The sequence below is a fragment of the Acipenser ruthenus genome, unplaced genomic scaffold, assembly GCF_902713425.1.
Source record: "Acipenser ruthenus unplaced genomic scaffold, fAciRut3.2 maternal haplotype, whole genome shotgun sequence".
In the NCBI taxonomy this organism is placed as follows: domain Eukaryota; kingdom Metazoa; phylum Chordata; class Actinopteri; order Acipenseriformes; family Acipenseridae; genus Acipenser; species Acipenser ruthenus.
Genome location: NW_026707571.1, coordinates 7,362 through 15,000, shown reverse-complemented (window position 1 = coordinate 15,000; position 7,639 = coordinate 7,362). Strand labels below are relative to the sequence as shown.

Genomic DNA, 7,639 nt, shown 5'->3' with positions numbered 1-7,639 from the left:
TAAAGGGGAGGTTCCATTGTTTCTAATGTAACCGAGCCTAGGCTAGGAAATAAGTAGATCGAGCCAGGAAATAAGTTGATCGGATATGTTAATGAAAAATAAATAATTTAAAATTCATTTTGTAGGTATAATTTATATCAATTTGTAGATCGGATTTATTCATCAGTATGCTGCTTGATAAGATGATGTGAATATCGCTTTAGATCCGATATATTAGCCTAACAAAAATGCATAATTTCAAATGACTTTTGTACGTATAATTTACATTAACATGTAGATCGGATACATTCGACAGCATTACGCTAGATAAGGGAATGTGAATATCGCTGTAATATATATTAGCAGCAAATAAATCATTTAAAATGAATTGTACGATTGTACATTTCTGATTGTGTATTTCTGTTTGTGTAACAAACGTTAACTAGCAAAACGTGTTGCGTATTGACGTTATTTTGCATTTCTGGAGGTGTTTTTGTTTTGGGAAGCACTACAGTTTGGACAGCAGGTATGCGAGCGATTGTCCAAAAGTTAAAGCATGAGTTTCAATCATGGAAAACATTAAGCTCCATGCTGCGATCACTAACTAGGCCACGGAGCACATCAATCACAGGATGTACTTGAAAAACGTTGCTAATACAGTATTATTATTTGATATTTGTTCTTTCATTTATTTTACATACAGTATTTTGTATAATAAAGGACAGAAAATGAACAGGAAACTGGTTATCATAGTGCATGTGTTTCAATTACAAGTTTGGGAAGAAACAATACATTCATTAATTAAAATCTAAAGAGTTAACGTCTTTGCTAAACCGTGGTAAATACCTGTAGTTCAATACCAACCATGATTTTGTGTTGTGAGAGAGATCATACAGTATATGCAGGCTACTATATATCAGCATCATTTTAAAATGGTAAATCCCTGTAGTGCAACAACCAATAAGACATGTAACGAGAAAGAGATACAGTATATTGAATTAAAGTGAATTATCACGATTTAAAATATTAGCTATACTAATATTAAAATGTATAAAATGACTTGCCCTGCTAATAATATTATGGATGCAGCATGTCATTATATTACTGAAACATTTTAAGTTTGATTAAAGATTGACAACATTTTGACATGTAAAATCATTTAATATATAAATAAATCTCCGCGATCACACATAAACTACATCAGATTGACATCGATGTTATAGAAACATAAAAAGACAGGGGTTTAAAACAGTTTACCATTGAAACAGTCGTCGATCACACATTTTAAAGTTCATACGAAAAGACAGTGGCACGAACACGCACCAACATAGTACACGGGCAGATAAAAATAAAAAGCCATGCAGTGAACCTCCCCTTTAATCAAACTGTAGCCCTGCCTTACTTTTGTCTACTTTTAGAACATATGAACATAAGAAAGTTTACAAATGAGAGGAGGCCATTCAGCCCATCTTTGCTTGTTTGGTTGTTAGTAGCTTATTGATCCCAGAATCTCATCAAGCAGCTTCTTGAAGGATCCCAGGGTGTCAGCTTCAACAACATTACTGGGGAGTTGGTTCCAGACCCTCACAATTCTCTGTGTAAAAAGGTGCCTCCTATTTTCTGTTCTGAATGCCCCTTTATCTAATCTCCATTTGTGACCCCTGGTCCTTGTTTCTTTTTTCAGGTCAAAGAAGTCCCCTGGGTCGACATTGTCTACCTTTTAGGATTTTGAATGTTTGAATCAGATCGCCCTGTAGTCGTCTTTGTTCAAGACTGAATAGATTCAATTCTTTTAGCCTGTCTGCATATGACATGCCTTTTAAACCCGGGATAATTCTGGTTGCTCTTCTTTGCACTCTTTCTAGAGCAGCAATATCCTTTTTGTAACAAGGTGACCAGAACTGAACACAATATTCTAGGTGAGGTCTTACTAATTCATTGTAAAATTTTAACATTACTTCCCTTGATTTACATTCAACACTCCTCACAATATATCCAAGCATCTTGTTGGCATTTTTTTTATAGCTTCCCCACATTGTCTAGAGGAAGACATTTCTGAGTCAACATAAACTCCTAGGTCTTTTTCATAGTTCCCTTCTTCAATTTCAGTATCTCCCATATGATATTTGTAATGCACGTTTTTATTGCCTGCATGCAATACTTTACACTTTTCTCTATTAAATTTCATTTGTCATGTGTCTGCCCAGGTCTGAATGCTGTCTAGATCATTTTGAATGACCTTTGCTGCTGCAACAGTGTTTGCCACTCCTATTTTTGTGTCGTCTGCAGATTTAACAAGTTTGCTTACTATACCAGAATCTAAATAATTAATGTAGATTAGGAATAGCAGAGGACCCAATACTGATCCCTGTGGTACACCACTGGTTACCTTGCTCCATTTTGAGGTTTCTCCTCTAAGCAGTACTTTCTGTTTTCTACATGTTTACCACTCCCTAATCCATGTGCATGCATTTGCATCCATGTGCATCCCCTGGTCAGCTGTCCAGCTCACTGCTGCAGAAGTTTGTTTGGGGCTGGGACAATGGACTTGTGTGTTTTAGCCATTTGTTAATCTTTGAAGAGGACCTGCAAGTTTGTCTTGCAGTCTTCCCTGCAATAATGATGGACTTTATTTATTTGAGAATCTGTGTTGGAAAATGTACTTTTTGACGGTGAAGTTGTGTTTAAAAAAACAAGTAAAGGAAATGTACATGATCTCTAACTCGCTATTTGACAAATAACAATTAAAAAATGAAAGCATGTGTGATGCCTATTTCCCTGCAAGCCCTTTTCTTTGCCCACTGGAGCACACAGCCTCTTATGGGGGTTTGGAACCGCAAATCACTGCATCTTAAACACACAGCTCTAGAGTCCGTAACTACAGCATGTACTGTACCGTTTATTGTGTGTGTTTTAATGAAGTCTGCTGCTGTACTTGTCTGGCTGTGAGCTTTTGCGTTACCAACAAACAAGGAATTAAACAAAACAAAAGCAGCTCCGTTCTCAGCCTGGCGTGAGATTGATTTTTTTTTTTTTTTATCTACAATGGGAAGTGCTTTAGACTGAACAACCTCAAGCTCCCTTCATCTTGTCACAGCTCTGCACTGTGATATAAAGTCTATTTCCTGTACATTGTCATTATTTTTTGTGTTTTATTTATTGTGATTATTATTATGATTTTAAGAATGTATCGGAAATGTCTTTGTTTTTGCACAGTGGTAAGGTTAGTCCGAGTCATTACAATGGGCAACTGAGCTGTGTTAAGATAAAACTTTTTTTTTTTAAATTAAAGAAAATTATCTTTATTAAAATCAACAGTTCTACTAAATGGCCACACGATGGCAGCATTGAATAAGGAATAGCAAGAGCTTCGTTCTGCCTGTCTTCATAAAGTGCACTGCCTGCTTTGCCCATTGTTGTAACCTGCTTGACAAAGCCACGCTGAATTAATCAGCTCACTGGGGGTGGGGGTGTGTCTATTTATTATTATTTTCTTAGCATGTGCCCTTATCCAGCGCGACTTACAATTGTTATAAGATATCACATTATTTTTTACATACAATTCCCCATTTATATAGTTGAGTTTTTTCTGGAGCAATCTAGGTAAAGTACCTTGCTCAAGGGTACAGCAGCAGTGTCCCCCCCCACCTAGGATTGAACCCACAACCTTCCGGTCAAGAGTCCAGAGCCCTAACCACTACTCCACACTACTGCCCGTATTTGTTTGACTCTGTCAAAGATACAATAGAAGTGACTCTTTTATTTTAGCTATTTTCAAGGCAGTAATCACCTCCATGTTGTACAAATCATTAGTCCAGTTCAAGTCACAAATGAGTGTAGTGGTACAGCTGGTAGGATGGCTCAGTTGGTAGAGCACAGGGCCCTGATTCCCAGGGTTGGTGGTCCAAACCCCATTCACAATGCCTGTTTTTCTGGTTTTTTTTTTTTTCAAGTTGGTTAATTTGCCTTGTAGGCAATGTAAAACTAACATCAAGGACAGCTGCTAGGTGTCGCAGTGGGGTTGGTCCCTGTGCTTAAATGCTGTTTACCTTGAGAGACTGGGATCAAATCCAGGCTGCAGATTGAAATCGTCTGTTTTCACAGCACCTTGGAGTTTGAATCTGTTAAAGACACGATAGAAGTGACTCTTTTATTGGATATTTCCAATGATCTGCATTTTGTACAAATCATTAGTTAATGTACTGGAGGTCATTTGACAGCAGGAGAGAGCAGTTGTCTGGCTGCCTCAATTGGTAGAGCACTGGACTCTGATTTCCAGGGTTGTTGGTTAATCTGTCGATTTAAAAAATATTGTTAAATTTACCTTTTTATCAGGTTTATAAGGTTTGGCTTTGAATCCAGTTTAAGTCACAAATGAAACGAAGCTGAGAATCCCCTTAGCCCCCAGGTCCACACCACACAATGTAATAATGTGTTTCACGCAGCAGGAGAGCCAGTCAGCTGGATAGCTCTGTTGGTAGAGCAGCAGGAGAGCCAGTCAGCTGGATAGCTCTGTTGGTAGAGCAGCAGGAGAGCCAGTCAGCTGGATAGCTCTGTTGGTAGAGCAGGGGACTGTGATTCCCATGGTAGCGGGATGAAACCCTTGCTAAGGGTATGTGTTTCATTTTCATTTCAAACACTTTGCCCATTTTGATAGACTTGGGTTTACATAACAGGACATCGTTTCATACAAATAATAATATAATGAGGGTGATATAAGGGCTTCTCTGCAATGCCAGCTTGTCACAAGCAGACAGGTGGTGCAGTGGGCTAGTTCACTGGTATGCTGTGTTGGTTGCTGTGGGGGACTGGGTTCAAATCCAGGTGCATTTCTCCTTTGTTTTCAAAGACTTGGTTAATTTCTTATATAAGGCAATGAAAAAGCAGACTACTCCGTGGAAGTGAGATGGGTTGGAATCCATTTCAAGTCACAAATGAAACGAAGCTGTGAATCAAATTAACACAATATAATAATGTGTTTCACGCAGTAGGAGAACCAGTCAGCTGGATAGCTCTGTCAGTAAAGCAGGGGACTGTGATTCCCACGGTAGCGGGTTCAAGTCCCGCATGTATATTCTTCTTCATATAAATTCATTTTGACCTTTTGTGAGCTTGGTTTTAAATCCATTTTGTCACGTGTCTCTCAAGCTGTTTATGGCTCCCCAGGTCTACATCACAACATGTAATAATGCTTTGACCAAGCCCCTTCATAAGCAGGCTGGATAGCTCACCTGTAGAGTGTGGGATTCTGTTTCCTAGAATTCTGGGTTCAAACCCACCAGGTGCTGATTGCATGTGTATATTCCTCTTTTTCTCTTCAAAAATGTTCTCCTTATTGATAAAGCAAGTGCCACGAAAGCGGGCAAGGTGGTCCAGTTGTCTGATCTGGTGTCCTCAAATGCAGGAAATGAGCCCCAATGTATTTATTGTACACAGAATGGATTGAAGCCGTGCTGTGCAGCTCAGCGTGGTGTTCGGCAGCTCTCTGGCTGGCTCGCTCGGTATATGAATTGAAGCCATGCTGTGCAGCTCAGCGTGGTGTTCGGCAGCTCTCTGGCTGGCTCTCTGGGTATATGAATTGAAGCGTGCTGTGCAGCTCAGCGTGGTGTTCGGCAGCTCTCTGGCTGGCTCGCTCGGTATATGAATTGAAGCCGTGCTGTGCAGCTCAGTGTGGTGTTCGGCAGCTCTCTGGCTGGCTCGCTCGGTATGGTTTGGATTCAGGCACCCCGCCTGGGCCTTTGAGCGCGTCTGGTTTTTGTGTGATTCTCAGCACTCTGGCTGGCTCAGTATGGTTTTGGACGTGCATTAACTCTTTCCGTCGCTGGGTGGAGTCTTGAGCATACATTCATCAATAGGAGGTCATGAGATTTCAGAATCCATAACCTCCTACTGCTGCAAGTATGCCTAAGTCGTTTTTCATTCATTTCACACTGATTTTATTATTTTGTATTATTAAATGTTCGAGTTATTGGTTTATTAGTCCACTGTTTACATCCTAGTGCGTTTCAATGTTGTATTTTTTTTTTGTCAAAAAACAAAGTGATATTTTCATGAAAAACATTTACATTTAAAAAAAAAGTTAAAAAACACGCCGACCAGTGGAATAACGAGGAATTGCATGCTTCTCTTGTGTGGGTTACACTTGGTGCACTGAGTTCAGTGTGCTGTACTTTCATTTTTAAAGAATGAACCTTATAGACAATGTCACACACGATCCCACCTTAAGCCGATAGATAGCACAGGAGTCTGGTTGGCTAGGTTTGCATTAATGTGATTATTGGTGGACAGGGTTCAAACCTTGGCAGAAAAATGCAATGTGATGTTAAATGCCTTATTTTTTACATTTATTGTTCCAGAATCTTTGATGTAATGTTAAAGGTAAACTCAGCAGGGGGTCTGAGCTGCTGGTCTATTTCAGCATCCTTGCAACCCCTCAGCTGCACTCATGAAGAATTCAAATACTGGGGAGCATCTGAGGTGCTTTGAGAGCTTTCTGATTGGTGTAGTTGGTAGCGTATCGGCTTCAGATTCTCTTAACAGCTGTTTCAAGTCCCACATGAAACACACGTTATGTTTTTTTCCCCTCATTTTCAGAAATATTGTTTCATTTACCTTATAGAGCTGCCGTATAATAGGGTTGGGTTTGATAATCCCTCCTCTCTTCAGTGGCATGCAACTCAGCATGCGTGTGGAGTCTCTGACAAGGGAAGTGAATCTCATATACCAGGTTAGAGTGCTGGTTTGTCACAAGCAGCCAGGTGGTGGAGTGGGCTAGTTCACTAGCTTTGCCTGCCTTTCACCTTGGAGGTCTGGGTTCAAAGCCAGTTCACAGGACAAGTGAACTGAGTTTAAAACCAGACCCACAATTCAATGGCACAGCATGACTGGTGTTCTCTGATTAAGAGACTTAAAAAAGAATTGATAAATAAACCCCAGCGTTGTGTTTGAAGTCTTGTGTTGTGTGCTTGTTTTGTTTCTCCACGGCGTCTGTTTGTTTGAATCTGTCAGATACAACAGAAGTGACTCTTTTATTGGATATTTTCAAGGCAGTAATCACCTCCATGTTGTACAGATCATTAGTCCAGTTCAAGTCACAAATGACTGCAGCAGTACAGCTGGTAGGATGGCTCAGTTGGGAGAGCACAGGGCCCTGATTCCCAGGGTTGGTGGTTCAAACCCCATGCAACGTGCATGTTTTTCTTGTTTTTTTTTTCAAGTTGGTTATTTTACCTTGTAGGCAATGTAAATCTAACTTCAGGGACAGCTGCTAGGTGGTGCAGTGGGGTCAGTCCCTGTGCTTAAATGCTCTTTCCCTTGAGAGACTGGGATCATATCCAGGATACAGATTGAAATCTTCTGTTCTCACAGCACCTTGTAGTTTGAATCTGTCAAAGACATGATAGAAGTGACTCTTTTATTGGATATTTCCAATGGAGTGATATACATTTTGTACAAATCATTAGTTAATGTACTGGAGGTCATTTGGCAGCAGGAGATAGTAGCTCTCTGGCTAGCACAGGTGGTAGAGCACTGGATTCTGACTTCCAAGGTTGTTGGTTCAAGTCACATGTAAAGCACAAGTGTTAATCTATTGATTTCAAAAATATTGTTAAACTTACCTGTTTATAAGGTTTGGTTTTGAATCCAGTTCATCACAAAT

At 39.9% G+C, this 7,639-nt stretch overlaps 1 long non-coding RNA gene across 1 annotated transcript in view; it reads left to right on the top strand.

Moving 5' to 3' along the window:
• The window catches only part of LOC131727764 (uncharacterized), an 11,428-nt gene extending 6,426 nt beyond the window's left edge, over nt 1-5,002 (top strand). Inside the window, exon 4 of the long non-coding RNA XR_009322278.1 lies at nt 1,664-5,002. This is a non-coding gene — a long non-coding RNA (uncharacterized LOC131727764). The remainder of the gene's footprint in view (nt 1-1,663) is intronic.
• Nucleotides 5,003-7,639: the final 2,637 nt, after the last annotated feature.